The sequence below is a fragment of the Mauremys mutica genome, chromosome 1 (assembly GCF_020497125.1).
Source record: "Mauremys mutica isolate MM-2020 ecotype Southern chromosome 1, ASM2049712v1, whole genome shotgun sequence".
In the NCBI taxonomy this organism is placed as follows: domain Eukaryota; kingdom Metazoa; phylum Chordata; order Testudines; family Geoemydidae; genus Mauremys; species Mauremys mutica.
In genome coordinates, this window is record NC_059072.1 from 82,097,390 (window position 1) to 82,116,602 (window position 19,213).

The 19,213-nt window shown below is 46.2% G+C and overlaps 1 protein-coding gene and 1 long non-coding RNA gene across 6 annotated transcripts in view; one reads left to right on the forward strand and one right to left on the reverse strand.

The window, feature by feature from the left end:
• LOC123361953 overlaps positions 1-16,985 on the reverse strand; it is a 99,564-nt gene extending 82,579 nt beyond the window's left edge. The window contains exon 1 of the long non-coding RNA XR_006576289.1: positions 16,803-16,985. This is a non-coding gene — a long non-coding RNA (uncharacterized LOC123361953). The remainder of the gene's footprint in view (positions 1-16,802) is intronic.
• PLEKHG7 (pleckstrin homology and RhoGEF domain containing G7) overlaps positions 16,808-19,213 on the forward strand; it is a 96,854-nt gene continuing 94,448 nt past the window's right edge. For all 5 annotated transcript variants that reach the window (XM_045002179.1, XM_045002184.1, XM_045002182.1 and 2 more), the window contains exon 1: positions 16,808-17,327. The gene's annotated coding sequence lies outside the window, so the exon portion shown is untranslated. The remainder of the gene's footprint in view (positions 17,328-19,213) is intronic.

A 19,213-nucleotide genomic window follows, 5' to 3' on the forward strand; every position in this document is an offset into this window, starting at 1 on the left:
ACGCCTGCTGGAAGGTAGTTTCTTCCCGTACCACGAAATAACTGTTGTGGATGTGCATTTGCCTATAGTGATCCTCGGTGACCCAGCCTGCCCGCTAATGCACTTGCTCATGAAGCCCTATACAGGCGCCTGGGACAGCGACAAGGAACTCTTTAAATACCAGCGAGCAGCGTGACCTGTGACTGTTCAGTTTCTTTACAGAGAAGCTGAACCTGCCCCTGTTTCTTTACCCAGTTACTGTTGACTCTCCTCTTCGGTTAAATACCCCGTTCTCCCCGTTTCCTCCACTTCCAAGACACGTGTAAAAATAAAATACATGTCACACTGTTACTGAGGAGAGGTTTCTTTATTCATGACTTTTCGTTAAAGGGTCGAAACTGGAACGCAGACTGCGGTGGGTAGGGTGTGCGCTGATGTAAAGACCGCCTCTAAACTCAAGGAATGACAGGCTCCTGCTCCTACAGCGGTCCGCATTGCCGGAATGCTTCTTTCAACGGAGCCTGCCATCCCTCCTTTTTGGGATTCTGTGTGCGGGGGGCTATGTGGCCTTGTGGCGGAGGAGGACGGATACAGATTCCTCTGCTGCGTGACTCAGCGGTCCACGACAAGGACCGCTGTATAAGATCTGTACCTCCCCTCCCCCGCTAAAAAGTCACATCCCCACCGCCCACACAGAACCTGGAAACCACCTCCCATACCGACCACGGTGCCTGCTGACTGCACTGTGTGTGTTACCCGCTGCTGATCCGGCCCCCGTGTCTGTACCCTGCGAAAGGTGCCTGTCCTATGCAATTAGCAACGCACTTCCCCACGCACCCCATTCAAACACAGTCTTCAGTGAAGAAACATGACGGAAACAGTACTTAACAGCAAAGTATTTTTATTACTTAAGTACACAGTTATGGGATGGGACTGGGATTGGGACTTGTTTGAGTCCGGAAGGGAAGGACTTATGCAAATGTAGGGTAGGAGAGCTTTTGGTTACTTGAGCACTCTGCTGGGGTGCAGTGACAGTATTCACGGCCCAGGGCGGGCATCCTCCTGGTTATTTGAGGTGAGGGGGGAATGTGACTTTGTGGCGGGGGAGGGCAGTTGCAGAGATACTGCCGGGGGCTCTGTCCTGCAGCGGTCCTGCAGAACATACACAAGTCGCCGGAGCGTGTCCGTTTGCTCCCTCAGTAGTACAAGCATTGCTTGAGTCGCCTGCTTGTGTTCCTCACGCCACCTCTCCTCCCATTCGCTGTGTGAGCGCTGGTACAGAGAGACTTTCTCCCTCCACTGCCTCTGCTGGTCCGCCTCGGCTAGGTAGCAGCCCACACATTCATCGAAAATCGTGTCCCTTGTCTTTTTCTTTCGCCGCCTAATCTTCGCCAGCCTCTGCGAGGTGGATGCTGTGGCAGGTCTGGAGACAGTGGAAGCTGTGAGATGGGAAACAGTTAGTTAATTCCTTGCAATGATACTTTTTTGCGAACAATTAACTGAGTCTAGGCTGTCTCTGTGAATTTTTTGTTGAGACCCCTGTGCCTGCTGTTGCACAAATCATTTGCGCGGTGGATTCTGGGTACATGTCGCCAGTCATTCCTTCCTCCGGGAAAGCAATGGCAGACAATCATTTCGAGCACGTTTTCCATGAAATGCCCTGGCACACGCCATAGCGTGGCAACAATGGACCCTATTTTGCCTTTTGTATATGTCACCGTATGTGTACTGGATGCCGCTGACAGAGGTGGACCAGCAGCGCTACACAGCAGCATGCTTATGCTTTTGCATGACAGCAGCGATGGTTACCAGGCATACTGCACCGTCTACCATACCATGAACTGGTAAGAAGACGGTAATAAGATGGTCATGGTTACCTGTCCTTTTGCACTGCGCCATTTGGTGCTGTCATAAGTGCCCCTGGTCGATCAGCCAGGGGCGCAAAAGCAAAATTTGGGAATGACTCCCCGAGTCAATCCCTCCTTTTTGGGTATCTAAAAATAGAATCAGTCCTGCCTAGATTATGGGCAAGTGTACTAGAGAACCACTGTATCATACAACCAGAGACCACAGCTGCTCTCTGTCCAATCCTGCATAAATTTTGAGCTGAATGCTATTCACAGGGTGTGCTCCTGAAACAACCCCAGCTGTTCATTCCGTTCTTCCCCCAGCCTTCCTGGGTTCCAATACCATCGTCCCCCCACTTGTGTGATGAAGTAATATAGAATGCATGAATAAGACACAGGTAGTCGTTTGTGAGAAATGAGTGGAAGGAAGCCTCCAGCTGCAATGATAGTCCAGAGATGACATTAAGGGGTGTGGAGGAGGGAGCCACTCATCCCTCTGCTAGTCCAGGGGCAATTGAATCTTTTCTTTACAATGAAGGGTGGGGGCTGATGGAGCTCAGCCCCCTGTTGCAATGATGAGGACGGTTACCAGCCATACTGCACCATCTACCATGAAAAATTAGCAACAGGCGGCCTTGACCGACCTGTTCCAAGCAAGTTGGTACGGTCGTTATGGTTACCAGTCCTTTTGCACTGCCCCATGTGCCAATAGGCTGATGATGAGGATGGATTTCCATCTTATTGTACCATCAGCCATCCATAGCGTGGGGGGAGCAAGGATGTTGGTGTTGAGTGCTGCACCATCGCGTCTATCTGCAGCATTCAGTACAGATACGGTGACATGTAAAAGAGTCAACAGAGGATTGTTTTCCCTTTAACTTCTGGGGGTCGGGGGGCTGCGTAAATTGCCGAGCTATGCCCCGACCCACCGCGGACACTGTGTTTGACCCTAGAAGCATTTGGAGATCAGCCAAGAATGCAAATGCTTTGCGGAGACAGCAGGAACTGTGGGATACCTTGCGTCCTCGTTCCCCCCTCCCTCCATGAGCGTCCATTTGATTCTTTGGCTTTCCGTTACGCTCGTCACGCAGCTGCGTGCTGAGTCTGTGCTATGCCGTCTGTCCGTTTATTTATTAAAAATACTTTGGACCAGGCATAACGTAACATTTCTTCCCCTACTTAGATGCAGGAGTCTCCGAGCGAGATCACCGTGAGGACGGGCACTGAAGGAGATAGAGAGCGCATGCTGCGTGAAATCTAGCACGAACCACGGACCTATGCAGCCGTGCTCTGGGAGGCAGTGCTCCCTGAATACCGCGTGAAAGCCTCGCGCGGAAAAGTGTGCTACCACGGAGCACCCAATAAGGCAGCTCTCCCCAGGAACCTCCTGCTGATGCTTATCGATTAACGGCAGGAGAGCTTCGTGGCGTTCTCCCAGGAGGATTTCTGTTCTATCACCATATATACAGAGACCTCCTTTTCACACACTTCAGATTCCTGTTATATTAAGAATAAAAGTTAACATGGTTAAAGCACTTACCGACAGATCCTACCCCTGATTCAGGATCCGGGTTCCTGGCCGGGGAGGGTTGGTAGGGGATCTCCGTGACGGTGATGAATAGATCCTGGCTGTCGGGGAAACCAGCGTTGTAAGCGCTATCGCCTGCCTCGTCCTCCACAAACCCTTCCTCATCTTCCCCGTCCGTGAACATCGTCGAGGAACTGTCCGTCGACACTGTCCCATCATCAGAGTCCATGGTCACTGGTGGGGCAGTGGTGGCAGGCTCCGTAGCGTCCATTGGCCGCTTTGATTTTTTGGTAGGCTTGTCTGGGGTCCTTGATTTTCACGCGGCGCTGCGTTGCATCCCGGCTGTATCCTCTGTCTGGATCATGGCTTTGGAGACCTTCTCGTAGGTCTTTGCATTCCGTTCGTTGGAGCGCAGCTCCGAAAGCACAGACTCCTCGCCCCACACACCGATCAGATCGAAGAGTTCCCAGTCAGTCTATGCCGGGTCCCTCTTTCTATTCAGAGATTACATGAACTCCTCTGCTGGAGAGCTCTGCATTGCTGCCGGTGCTGCGGAGCTCGCCCCGATGTGCAACCAGAACGTCAGATTCAAACCGCCCAGACAGGAAAATGAATTCAAATTTTCGCGGGTCATTTCCTCTGTGGCTGGGCAGAGAATCCAAGCTCGGGCTGCTGTCCAGAGCGTCAACAGAGTGGTGCACTGTGGGATAGCTCCCGGAGCTACTAAGTTCGATTTCCATCCACACCTAGCCTAATTCGAACTAGCCATGTCGAATTTAGCGTTACTCCACCTGCCGGGGTGGAGTACCAAATTCGAACTAAAGAGCCCTCTAGTTCGAATTAAATGGCTTCCTGGTGTGGACGGTTGAGCGGTTAGTTCGAATTAACGCTGCTAAATTCGAATTAAAGTCCTAGTGTAGACCAGGCCTTAGAATCATAGAATCAAGGGACCTCGAGAGGTCATCTAGTCCAGTCCCCTGCACTCATGGCAGGACTAAATATTATCTAGACCATCCCTGACAGATGTTTGTCTAACCTACTCTTAAAATCTCCAATGATGGAGATTCCGCAACCTCCTTGGGCAATTTATTCCAGTGCTTAACCAACCTGACAGTTAGGAATTTTTTCCTAATGTCAAACTTAAACCTCCCTTGCTGCAATTTAAGCCTATTGCTTCTTCTCCTATCCTCAGAGGTTAAAAAGAACAATTTTTCTCCCTTCTCCTTGTAACAACCTTTTATGTATTTGAAAACTGTTATGTCCCCTCTCAGCCTTCTCTTTTCCAAACTAAACAAACCCAATTTTTTCAATCTTCCCTCATAGGTCATGTTTTCTAGATCTTTAATCATTTTTGTTGCTCTTCTCTGGACTTTCTCCAATTTGTCCAGAGGGACAGAAGAGAGCTGTGCAGGAAATAAGACAGAAAAACTCAAAAAAGAGTATGTTTGTAAACACACCGAGATGAGGATGGAATGGGTGAAAAAAATGGGTTTATAGGTTCATAAAAAAGTAAAACATATTTCATTCTAATTTTAAAATTTTCTACAGAAACAAGAGTCAATTTTTTTGTGGATGGCAAATTGTCATTTTGATAGAAAAAGCTATTTTAGCCGCCAAAAAAGGCAGATTTCTGCCTGAAGAAAATTCATGCACATTATGAATTTTTTGTCATTTACATCAGGAAGAGTGGTGTTGGCTGGTGAAGCTAGGAAGATTTCAACCTACTCTAGATCATATTTGCAAATTCTATAAACACTAGCTTTCACAGGTGGATACACACAACTAATGAAAATGTACTACCGTCCTGTAGCTTTCTTGTACACTTGGAAGGCATCCATATGCTGGGGACTGATGCTTGAGTTCTACCTACATAAACATTAATCACTTAAAGAAAATCTCTCCTACCCCCTAGCAGTAAAGTGCCTAACCCTCCTTGTGAGCCAGCTACTATACCGTGACATCCTCGCACACAAAAATCCAATAGATTGCAAGCTCTTCTGCAGCAAACATTTGATTTCATTGACTTTCTAGAGTTGGGCTCACAGAACAGTTTTAACCAAGTGAGTGCTAAAGATGCCAGGCTTTCACTACCATTTTTGCTGCTGCGTGTGCCCCTATCAGGCTTCACTAAAGTAATTCTATAGTGAAGTTCAGGCAAGTTCTCTCATTTATGTACTAGACAGCGAGCACTTGCAGCAGAACCACCTAGTGTCAGTGCTGACTGCCAGTCTGGAAAAGTCAGGAAAAGACAGTAACTATTCAAAATGACTGAATCCCTGTTTCCTCGTCATTTTTCTTCACTGAACAAACTGTTAAAAGACCAAGACTATCAGCTTTGGGAAGTGTCATTGCAGTAGATAACTGTGCTTCTCCAGGCCATTTAATTCCAGTCCAGACCACAGTAGCTGCAAGGCACTCGGAGAAACTTGGAGAATCTGATAGCATCACAGAGTTGGGAAGGGAGTGAATTAAAAATTGTAGCTATAATTCACATATGAGCCTGTGAGGGAAGTTTTGTAAAATTAATGACAGCAGACATATACAATACTCTTTCGATGAAATTACTATGGAAGATTCACTCAACACCTCCATCGCACTAAAAATATTGTAGAAGACTGCCAGCTTCTCTACAGTTAAGGTTGGGGTGCCTAATAATGGCAAGTTAGAGAAAAATAGCTTTTACCCATAGGGCTTGTCTTCTCTACCAGCTAAATTGGTGCCACTGCAATCAATGCAATGGCGGCAATTTAGTGGGTCTGGTGAAGACGTGATAAGCTGATGGCAAAGAGCTCTCCCGTCGACTTCAGTACTCCACTCCCCAAGAGGCAGAAGGTATGTCAACAGGAGAGTGTCTCCCACCGACATACTGCAGTGTAGACACTGTTGTAGATCCATCTAAGCTACATTGACTTAAGTTACGTAACTTAACAAGCATAACTTAGATCGACTTACCTCATTAGTGTAGAGCAGTCCTTATACAGCTACTAAGTAAGTGTTCATATATGTTTTACAGGTGACCACTAGCATGTCTGCAGAAAACAATGTCACTTAGAGCTGAAAGGAGAACCAAGAATGTAATGTGGGAAAGGAAAAGCCCAGCTCACACGTTTAATATGATTTTTGTTTGGTCTCTTTTTATGGGCTTTCCCTAGGGCAGAGTCTCTGTTCCACTTTACTCACTTTGTACAGCTCAAGTGGTGCAATGGGAAGAGAAACTCCCTTGCTGAGGATTCCATCAGTAGACATAGAGCCAGTTCCTAAACCTCCCCACCCACAGCCCCTGGCACAGGGGTTCTGTCAGGGATGGGGAGAGGAGGGGTGGTCACAGCACAATGCACTGTGGCTATCCCAGCTGGCCATTGTCTACAGGCACAAGTCAAAGAAGCCTCTTTTGCTGTTCTAAACTGTGCTAGGTAGGATTGGGGCAGAGAATCAGCAAGCAACAGAAAAATCTGGCACCACAGGTCTTGTTTCTCCACATGTCCCTCTGCTGACACAATATTCCTCACCCCTTCATACTTTGGCAATGGGCACAGAATTCTAAACTGCTTAGTCTTGGACCCACTATTGAACAACATATGCTAAAATCACCCACTCACAGCTGGGATCACTGCCTGTTACATAATTGAAAACAAACCCAACATCCTCCATTTCTATTGCCAGCCGCAGAAAATAAGAGCCTGATGCTTGCATTTTACAACTAATTGTGTTCAGTTTGCCCAGATAAGAACTGGCCTACCCACAGCAGCTGTTCAGTCCTTTGAAGCAGCCTCTGCTGTGAAGTCCTTTGGGATTGTGGATAAAGTGACGGCTCCAGCAGTCTACAGTAAATCAAAAGGTACCTTGGGAGCATTGGCACAGACATATAGTGTGGTGAGAGTTAGTTGTGCTGCTTCCACCACTGCTGAACAGTTGGTCTGAGCATTACAGACGAGATGGTAATGGAGCTAAAAACAAAGCCTAGCCTGCTTTCACAGAAAGGCACTGCTTGTGGTCTATGGTGCCGCTAAGTCCTATGCAAAAGAGCAGAAGCTCTTTGGCTTCACGTAGCATGATAAATTGATGAGCTAGTCACATAATTTTGTGAGTGTGATGACTCTTTTCAGACATTTATTGCCCTTACTAACCCAAAGTCTTAAAAATAGATTTATTTAGTGTACTTGTGGAAAGCAAGCAAGCAGATCAAGAGTTACTATCTTGAGTCACTGCAAAGTCTGTCTCTAAAGCTTTCAAGGCTTGGTGAATATCTTTTCTACTCTAGCAGTTTTATTTAAAAAAAAGGAATCACAGCTCAGGCTTGGACTTCTGTAGCTCTAACGAACCGTCTCTCTCCTCCTTTTAACTGCTTAGCCATTATAATACAGTGTTATCTACTGTTATTTTTAACTAAAGAAAAGCTGCACTTTAGACAGCTATGGAAACATGTTAACTAGGGTCTTCATTAGGTATAATGAAGTATAGATGATTTTGTTAGGGCACTTAATGCTTAAGTAGGTGATTGCTTCATATTTGAGTGAGCAAGTCAAATTATACCACACTAACACTGATCAGGCAATGTAGCCTGGGGGTGAATCCAAGATAGAAACAGAAAGTGACCCCACCAGAATGAAGACTGGAGGAGCATTACCTATTTTCCGGTTGGTATCTCTTCTAGGAATATAGTTCTTATTCTTGTCTGGGAGTTTCTGCTCCTCCTTTGTCAGTGTGCTGGTAGATTAACTCAGGACCTCCCCCCTCCACTGGTTAGGGGAATCTGCCAGTACCCTTTCATCAGATCTAGTGTAGTTAAATAACTGGTCTTTCCTAACGAATCTAACAGTTCTTCTAAGTGAGGCCTGGGATATGCAGCTAGGCAAGAAATCATGTTTACCTTTTGAAAATCCTTGCTGAACTACACTATTTCTCCAGGTTTCAGTACCAGAACAATGGAATTTCACCAATCATTCTGAGGTTCTTTTATAATTCCCAGTTTGATCATGTCTGGTATCCGGTAGAACTTTCTCACCAGTTTCACATCTGGGTTTGCGCTGATGTGGTAAGAAAGCATAGAAGTTTTTCCTGGTGTGGATGAAACCACATCTCAAAAAGTGTCCATTAGCTTGTGAACTTGCTGCTTTTGCTGTGATGTTAAACCCTCCACTAAGGGAAAGTCTGCTGGTCCAAAGGGCCATAGAACCGGAGGCTTCAAATCTAATGGCCTTTCTTCAGACTCTACCAGTAAGGCCTCCTGTTCTTGCCAGGATTTCAACAGGTGTCTGTAGTAGATATGCTTTCCCTTTCTCTTGTCCAGGCATTAGATCACATAATCTATCCAAGCTACTCTCTTCACTACCTCATACAATTCCTGCCAAATGGCTAGGAGTTTACTCTCTGAACTCAGAAAGAGAAGGAGGTTACTATCTCCTGGCTGAAATACATGTTCCTGGGCCCATTTGTTATATAGTTCCATGTGAGCCTGTGAGACTCCAGTTAAACCCTGCTGGGCCATCTACCCCACAGTTTCTGCTCTGGAGGATGTACTGGACTACATGGGTTCTGTGAGAAAGCAGCTCTTCCATTCTTCTCTTACAAGACTAGTACTCCTTGTGGTCATTGCCCATACAAATGCTCAAAAGGGGAGAACCTTGGGAATACAGTATTTGGGATACCTCACAGATCACAAAAAAAAAGAGAATCTATCCCACTCTTTTGCATCCATTTCCATGAACTTCTGAAGTTCTGATTTCAGGGTGTATTTAAACCTCTCTGCCAGTCCTTCCATTTGTGGAGGACAGCCCAATGCATAGATTGGTTTTACCTTCAGTAGCTGCCATATCTCTTTCTTAACTTAAAGTTAGTCCCCTAGTCAGTAAGGATCTCTGTGGGCAATTCTTCCTGGGCGGTTATTAGCACTAACTCCCTGGCAACTACTGGGGTGGTCACTGAGCAAATGGGGATAGCATCTAGATAACAGGTAGGATAGTCAACCAGAATCAAAATAAACCTGTGGCTTTTAGCACTCTTTATTTACCCTCACCGTAAGGGTGGCAGGACTAAGGGACCCCTGTAACTGCCCTGTGTGCCACTCATTGGCACTCTGGGCAGGATGCAAAACAAAACCCCCTAACACACACACACACACACACCCAAGTTGCCTGCATGTAAATTCATGGCCTGAAAAATCAGAGTAACTGTAAAGAGTTTTGTTATCGGCCCCTCAAATGGCCTGGAGAGGGCAGAGCAAGTGCCACCTGCAGAATCAGTAGCAGCTGGTGACGGAATTCCTGGTCTACTCAGGTCATTCTCTAACTAGAAGGGGAGATGGCCAGCAGCCTGCCTTTCCTGAATGACTTACCCAATATGCCTGTCTAAAGGATGCATCTGTCCATTGCTCAGCCACTACATGAAAGGCATTGGACAGAATATCCAGTGGTAGCTCTCTTGGGCCCTCTATTTCTATGGTAGCCTCAGTCTCCTTGTCCTGATCAGTGGAGGTACCTTCTCTTGTGTCCACATTTGTGATTGCTATTTCACTTTCACCTCATGAAACTACTAGTGCTAGTGAGTGTTTCTGGTATGGTCAGACAAACAAATTCTGTCCATTAATGGAATGTGATTTCTTGGGACATGGACAGACCAGATGTACCAGACAAGTACATATGGTATTTCTGCTACCTGTCCAAAATGAAACGAAGACTGAATCTGGCCTTGTGAACTCAAAATGTGCCTAGACACTGGTCTGAGGGGATCTGATACCAGGGGAGCACTTGCACAACACAGATCCTGGTGTTATTATTTCATGTATTAATGGACACACAAAGCCTACTCCCCTGCTACTGTTGTAATGCAGGTCGAAGAAGAGATTTTAGTGGGAATCTCAAGAATCTTACCCTAACCAGTGGTGACTGAAAGCCCTTCTGGGGTCTGCTGGATTCAACTACCGCCCTACAGTCCAAGTCCAGATAAGATGGAGAAAGCCTGTCTGAGGTGTTTACAATCATGTTCCTCCAGTGCACTTCATTTAAAAGCACTGTAATGGAAATGTTAGCTAGTGCTTATATTAAGTAGAATTTATGTATGTTCTCATGCAATGTAAAAATGGAGTTTGAGTTATAACTAATACTCATGTTACCACAACATAGAAACCATGCCTTCATGGAAGTGACTCCTGGTAATAAAAATAAAGGTAATAATTAGAGATATACCAATCTCCTAGAACTGGAAGGGACCTTGAAAGGTCATTGAATCCAGCCCCCTGCCTTCACTAGCAGGACCAATTTTTGCCCCAGATCCCTAAGTGGCTCCCTCAAGGATTGAACTCACAACCCTGGGTTTAGTAAGCCAATGCTCAAACCACTGAGCTATCCCTCCCCCTAAGCACAATACTTTCAGATCCTCAAGTATTCATTCAGCCCTTTGGAATCAGCTATTCCCTGGTGCTATGTACAACTTCAAACTAGCGATCAAAGTCACCTAGGAGCAAGAGGCTCAGCTTTCTAGTCACAAAACACTCATTTATACTTCAAACTAAATGAATTTTATTTTCTTACTAAACTACATACTTCAAGTTCAAGTCTCCCTCATGCTCAGCTCTATCAAATATTTCTGAGACATGATTTCTGCCCAATTTCTTTCCACTCCCTCTTGGAGATTTAAACTGCCCTATAGAAGAAATACAATCATGTTATAGCCTTATAAAAACACATTGGGCCCTCTTGTCAGAAAAAAAGCTCCTGTCCCTGGAAAAGGTGTGTGATTCTGCTGCCAGATAGGTTTCATTAGCTCAGTGGGATGCGCTAAAACCCTATAACAGACAAACGAACTTGACACAATTGTATTTAGCACAATCTCTACATCTGTTGAATTACTAACAGCTGTAGAGCATAGCCACCTGTGTCCTCTTAGCTTCAGCCTTCCAGAAAAAGAAGAACCCTTCCATGAGAGAAATAGTCAAAGTCCACAAGAGGGAAGAAATAGTTTTTCCTGTGCTAAGTTCAGACACAACCCATGACCACAGGAAAGGGGAGCAGGTTCAGCAACAATATTGAGTGGCTGAGGAAGCAGAAGTGATGAGGAGTTGCAAATTTTGTTTTTAATAAAGTAATGCTCTTGCTCTTTTAGAGGCTATATTTTTGTTACTGTTTTTTATCTGAGTTTCTAAGGATTTGTTTGTTAAATCCATGATTATTTGCTCTAAGTTTGTAACAGAAATGGTTCTCTTTTCTGATCAGTATAGTCACTGCTGAAGAAAATGTTAGAAACACAATATTGTGAATAACAGTTGTTCAGCTGTCAAGTATTTAACTCAAATGAAAATTAGCAAATAAAATTTGGCAGTAAAGCTAGTCCATTTTTTTACATTTGACCAATGAAGAACTTGTGTAGGAAGACAATGTTAGTGCTCTTTCAAACATAGGAACTACATTGGTATGTAGACCTACATCTAAAAAAAAAGGGGGAGCCTAGAGTCTGGGACACAGGCTAGAGGGGAGCAAGGCCTCAGACAGGCTACAAGAGTGGCAGCTGTTTAAACAACCTTCCCAGCTGCTATGGCTGTTGGTTTGATCTGTCCAAGGAACGCACATGAAGCTATTGGAGATGCTGCAGGCAAAGAAAGAGAGTTGTATATTATTACTTCTATTGTTGCAGACTGTCTGCTTCCGATTTCTTTAATAGTTAATTCACGATTTCCATGGAGTCAGTCTACCCTATCCTAGCATGTGGTCATCCAAGCCTCATTTTCCCCTCTGCCTCTCCAATGAATTCTCACATGTTATTTGACACGTGTCAAATAACATCCCCTCTGGGGTCGGGTTTATTAAGAAAAAATGAGATAAACGCATAGAGAGCTTTTCCTCTGGGCAGCAGTATTCCGTAAATAGTCCAATCTTTCTATCCCTCCAGGCTTAGTGCTCTTGCGCCTGCCTCAGGAGCTTCTGCCCCACCTGCAACGGGCACTGCTGAACTATAGGGGAGCCCAGTCCCTCCTTCTGCCCTAGGCTTCAGCCCTGGGCCTCATACAGAGGAGTGGCCATCCAGTGCATCTGTCCAGAAACATGAGGTACATTGTTGAACAGGACATCTATCTCAACTAAGTCACTAGAACTGTGGAACTCGCATTAGATGGTAACAGAGGGGAACTATACCCCAAAAGCAGTGAACTCACCCAAGAGTTTCCTTGGGTAGGATGTCAAAACATGTGTGCTCCTCCATGCATGTATCTGAAATTCAGCAGATATTCATCATACCTTATCTGAGCAAGGTCCTTAGCCTTAGCGCAAAAGCACGAACGAAATGAGAAACATCGGAAACCCACAACATCTATTCCTTTTGCCTTGAAAGGAATTCATATAGAGTACAAATGATAATTCAGTGACTTGATTGCAAGAGGTCTCACCTTCAGAAATATTAATGGTTTTATAGGAAAGAAATTTACATTTGCCAGTTCCTGAGTGAAACATATCATTTGGGGTGCTCTGTGATTGGCTGGGATGCACCATGTCCATGAGGGAAATTACCTCACAGCAGAAGGCTAGAGTGGAGAAAGTGCTTTACCACAGCTATGTAGTGTTTCACCTTTGTGCCATTTAGAGTTGTGGCCCACTCTGAACACCAGCCACTATCTTTATAGCAGACAATGCTACGAGAAAGACAGATTCTGCTTCCAGGCAGTGCCCATTAACAGAAACTCAAAAGATTCAATATCTGCTAGGAAATTATCAAAGCTTACCATGAAGAGCTCCATAAGAGTGTGCTCTTTCATCTTCCTGACACATGACATTCATAGGATACCAGTGTAATATTCTGTCATGAGAGCTGCCTTCCAAGTCGTTATGGGTTTCTATCTTAAATAGGCCCCTTTAACTATGGATTGCAGCATTCATCACAAAAAGCAACAAAAGAAAGTCTTCCCAAATCTTTTAAGGTGTTACCTGACAGCAAATCATGACTAAAGCATATGGATCTCCATCATTAACACTTCACAGTACATGACTGTTTGGTAAGGCCATCACCCAGACCCACACAGGAGGGGAAGCAACTCCCTCTCTTCTGAAGAGAGTCCAAACAGCAAATCATCAAAAACCTGCCCATTCCTTAACCCAAACCAAAGAACTATTGCATAATCCAGACCTCTCACTAGTTATATTGGCATTAATCCATTAATCTTTCCCCTCCCCCAATAAAAAATACCACATCCTGGTTAAACCACCATCAAATGTAAATGCCAAGAACAGAAAATTTTAATAATATGGAAGAAGAGTTTCTCCCCTCCCCCCTCCCCCCTCCCACTTACTAATTGGGAATAATGCTTTCCTTCACCTTTGCTATAGGGCAAGGGAATAGCTGATGGCTCAACCCCCACCCCCTTCTCTGAGCTCCCTGCAAGAAAGGGAGAAGGTCCCCACTTTGCCTCATTAGGATTATTCTCATACTTTGCTCTGACGGATAAGTGGCCCCTTTGACAATCTCTTTTTCTATGATCCCTTAGACAAATAATATCAATTTTGACAATGCAGTTCTTCCACCTGTAACTAAGCTTCTCTTGTCCGTATCTGGCCTAAGCCAGAGACTGTTGGGGCAGTGGTATACAGATATGTGCTAGAGACAGTCAGTCGCCATGACCTGAAGACAAATGCTGTAAACACTCTAGTTGTTAGACCCATGTGGGCATTTAGCACTCAGGGGGTTCATGCAGGAATCAGACACACAGGGGTCATAAAAACAAATAAGGAACTTTACTCCCACTCTCTCAGAAATAAGGTCAGGCATGGGTAAGAGGGAATGCAGAGTAGTTCACTTTAAGGGGTTATACTAACTCTCAATAGAGAATGTTATTAGAGCATAAGAAAATTAACAAAATGATACCTCTGGGTCATAGGCTCTCCTCTGCAGGCTGGAACTCTGAGCCAGTGCCTACTACAGCCATGTGACTGAAGTTTCCCTCCTCGGGGACACTTTGTCTTGCTGAGGCCTTGCCTGACCCAACCCCTGGGTACCTCTGCTCATTAACAGGAATCCCCAATGACTTCCTTGCAGTGCTCTCTTTTCAGGATGCTTTTCCTGGGCTCTTTCTTCCTAGGTCTACATGCAGACCTAACTTATGCCACACCTTCTCCAGAGGGGATCCCCAGAGATCTCTCTGCTTTCAAGCTCAGAGTGAAGCCTCTCTCCCAAGTGAAAGGCTCCTTATTGACATCAGATCCCAGGGAACTTCCTCTGCTCCACTAAGCACCAGAAGTGCTCACTCACAAATGGCTCCTGTCTCCAGTTCTACCCCCAACACGATCTGACTGACTGGGGAGGGGGAGGGGAGGAAAGAACAGTAATGCCAACCTCACAAGATTAAAAGTCATGAGTTAGATCTCCCCCCAGAAGTCATGAGCCTTTTTAATAAAATGTCTATATTATGTTTTGTTGGGTCTGTCTTTCGATTTTTTAATTCCTCCTGCCTATCCCCTGAGGTTTGTATTTTACAGCCTGCACTGCCCTCTCTCCTAAATGTATTGAGTATGGTGATTTTGGCCTCCAGAACAGGACCTCACACCCACATTTGCCCATCCCTTACCCAGCAGTTAATTCTTTCCCCAACCTCCAAATCAGTCCCCAATCCCCACATGAGCTCTGCATTCCCTCCCATCAGTTCAGACCTCTCACCAGTTCAATGCCCCATTAGTACAGTGCCTCACATATTACAGGAATTCAGTGCCACCATCTCCACACACACACCCCCCCCCCACCTGCCTCATCTCTGCTTCCCATGGGGCTGCAGTGGGGTCCTCTCTCCCCCTTCCGGGCTGGGGGAGCTCCAGGGACTCTAAACCCCCTACCCCTTCCTAGGCTGTGTATTGCAGAGAGAAAAGTGAGAGGAACAGACAGGAGCTATCCCATTGCTCACTGCAGAAGAGGGAATGGAGCCATCTTGAGCACCTGAGCTTTTTAGGTCTGTCCTCCCACTTCCCTCCTGGGAGAATGGCTTTAGGTTGCTGAGGGACAGGGGGGAGAGATAGCTCTGCCTGCTGCTGCTCTGATTGGTTGTTCTGCAGCAGGAAGCTGGCAAGCGGGGCAAGCAACCATTCAGAAGGCTCAGAGTCTCTATCAGGCTGGAGCTTCTTGAGTCATTGCAAGAGAAGCTCCAGCCACTCAGATTTGTCTCCCAACAGTCCTCAGTTTTGTGGGATTATCCCACTTTGACTTCCAAGTCTCCTTGTTCCCATTGAAAGGGAACATTTCCCTCAGTCACCCAGTGGGGAAGAGGCAGTTTGCCCCAGACCTACCTGTAAGCATGTGGGACTCATCCCTGTGGCACCTCCTGCTGGTCTCTCAGGGAATTAGCTCAATTTCCAACCCAGAGACCCACTGCAGGCCGGTGATCTGCCACAGCCGGCCCCCGCATCCCTCCTGGATCCCGTTCTCTCTGAGGTGCTACCCCCTGGCAATACCCCCCAACAATCTCTGAGGGTCTCCCTTCCCCAGGGAACTCCCACCCACTACCCCCACCTCACCTCAGTCTGGGCTACTGGCAGTCCTCACCTACTCACTCCTGTACCAGACTGCAGTGTAAGCCACTCATCATAGGCAAGGTTGGGTCTGGACCTGCTGCCTCTACCTATTGCTGGGCTGCCCCTTTGCAACCCCAGTACTTGTCTTAGGCCCTCAGCTAGGCCTGCAGCCTGGGAGTTTTCCAGGCTAGAGCTCCCAACTCCTCTAGCCTTCCCCCAGCCCTGCTCCACTCCCAGTACCCTACTCAGCTCCCTAGCAGCCAGGACCTTCTCTCTCTACAAGCAGAGGGAGACTGTTTGGGGTTCTGACTCGCAACCTCTTATAGGGACCAGCTGGGCCTGATTGGGGCATGGCCCCAGCTGTTACTGCCTTCCCCAGTCAGCCTAGGCTTCTCTTCACAGCCTCAGCCATCTCCCAGGGCTGGCTTTAACCCTTCCAGGGCTGGAGCGGGTGACCACCCCGCTACACCCACATTTGAGAGGGCCCCCGAACTGAGTGGCATTGTGACCCTAATACACAGGCACACAGCACCACTCAGGGTACGTCCATACTACCCGCCGGGTCGGCGGGTAGCAATCGACTTTTCGGAGTTCGATATATCGCGTCTCATCTAGACGCGATATATCGAACTCCGAACGCGCTCCCGTCGACTTCGGAACTCCACCACCGCGAACGGCGGTGGCGGAGTCGACGGGGGAGCCGCGGACCTCGATCCTGCGCCGTGAGGACGGGTAAGTAGTTCGAACTAAGGTAGTTGGACTTCAGCTACGCTGAAGTTGCGTACCTTAGTTCGACCCCCCACTAGGGTAGACCAGGCCTCAGGTTTGGCCTGGCCACCCCTCTGTTTGTGGAGGGGCAACCAGGCCAAATCTGAGTGGTGGTGTAACCCCATGCGCTAGGTTGTTGCAAAGCAGATCAGATTTGACCCATTCACTGCTTCATCTCCATTTACAGCAGTGTGGACCTACCAAACCTGAATGATGGAGGGCTTGGGAGGTATGGAGCTCCCGATTTGGTTAGGGGTACTAGGCCTGAACCCCAGCCACTTCAGATTTTGGTCCATGAATCCTCATAGCAAAGATGGGCCTATGAATTTCAATATGAGCGCTGGCCAGAACCTCTGATCGCTGCCATTGGCTGTAAATACCTGAAGACCTTAGTGCTTGGAACAATAGCTGTTACCTTGGCAGCCATGCCAACCAATCAGTGCTCAGCTACATAATCACGTGGCCTATTGTGGTGTGGAATGGTTCTGTAATCATGGTCCTGCAGTGCCACAGCCTAAGGTTCTTGGACTTGGTGGATCTCAAAGAGCACTCTCAACTCCTATAACACACAGGCTCATCCCAGAGTAACCCAGACATCCAGCCTCTGTCACCCCACTCCTCACCAAATGCCTCCCAAACTGCGTTGAAAACTTTCCTCTTTTCATCTCTGACCTTATGGAGCAGGAGAGAGAAAAAACAGCAGATTCATCAGTGTCCCTTCCTTTGGTAAGTATGTGTCCTAGCTTCCATCTTTCCCACCATATTCTTATTGCATTCCTCTTTCACCATGGTCTCAGGGTTGTCTGTTAATGAGTGCCTGATTCCAGCTCTTGCCACTTACTATGCCCTAGGATGGATTCCTTAATCTGTGTTATTAGACTGAACCAAGACAGGGGACTAGCTTCACAGACCCTTGTAATTTGGCAGACCCCTCTGGCTTTGGGTACCTGCTTGAGTCTCTGTTCGGAGACAGATGACTCGTGTGGGTTTCTCAGATACTTCAATAGCTTTTTGGTATTTATTTAGTAGAGTAAAAGCATAAAGCAAAAAGGTGATTTACAAAAAAACCCCCAAACTTGACCGCCAATGTCTCTTGGATAGGACTGAGCTTAACTATAAGCCCACTAGCCATTCATCTTCCTTCAGTTACCACACAGAGAGTATGTCCCTTCTTCTCTGTCTCTTTCAATCTTTAATCCATCCTGCTGGGTTCTGTGTACATGTGTGTTTGTGTGCTAGGTTCATCAATACATTCCTAGTAAGTGCATTTTCCCCACCCACCCACCTAACCCACTCTGTTCACCTCCCAGGAATTCTTATGGGCCCTCTAAGTAGATGGCTCTGGGTATTACAACAACATTTAAGGACAGATTCAACTGTGTCATCTCTGTGGGGGAGGTTATAAAAAACCAGACAAGTCTTGGAATCACAAATTCCATAGTCAGACATGGCATATGTAAATCGTATTTTAGTTGCAGATCAACATACACAATTATTTCAGGGACACCTATGGTCACACAGAGTCACAGTCACCAAGTACTTCACTGAGCTTAATGGCACAGCAGAAATCATGCCAGTCCTTAACAGACTTGTGCCATCTCCCTTATGTAGGCATGTAGTCAAAAGCATCTTTTAGCACCTAGACTATAAATCTTTTGGGGCAAGGAACTTGTTGTTTGTCTGGCACATTCCTGCTATTATGCAGCATCATGTACTGTATAATAATAATGGGACAAATCTTGACGTTCTTAGGCAAGCTCCCTTTGACTTCAGTGGCAGTGCGGACATCATGGTTTGGCTAATCATTTATCTGGATTTCAGCATCAGCATTTGATACAGTGCATTGCAAAGTCTTATTGTAAAACTATTTCACATTAGTTTGGTTCAGAGTACCTCACATGAATAGAAAACTGGCTATTGTACTATATACAGAGGGCGATAAAAAACAATAGATGAAGTTGGAATGAGATGTCTAGTGGGGTGCCATATATGGAACAGTATTAAAAACATGCACATCAGGGCTATATACACAGAGGCATCACTCACGGTGGAGAGTGGCAATACTGTTTCTTTACAGAGCACTGGTAAGACTGTAACTGCATGTCTGGGTGCCTCACTACCAAAGAGCTATTGAGAAATGAGGGAATTCAGAGAAGAGGGTGGGGGAAAATTAAGCGGCTAGAGGGATAGATTTATGGCAGATATTTATCCTTAAAATACTGATGATTACTACATCTGCCCCCGCATCCTCCCTCTCCCTCTTCTAACAGTTGCTTTAGCCTCCTCCCAGCTGCCATTTGCAATATATCAGTCCCAATCCTTTTCCAGCCTTTCTCACAGTACCCTCTTTAAAGTGTTTTAGCAAAATTTCCTCACCACTGTTAGGCAATGCAGGGGGGAACTATCATCCCATCACCATAGTATCTCAGCACCTCACAATATTTAATGTATTCATCCTCACATCACCCTATGCTGTCAAGAAATACTATTATCCCCATTTTACAGATGAGAAACTGAGGCACACAGAGACTAAGTGACTTGCCCAATATCGCATAGGAAGTCCATGGCAGAACAGGAACTAAATCTGGGTCTCCCAAGTTCCAGACTAGGAC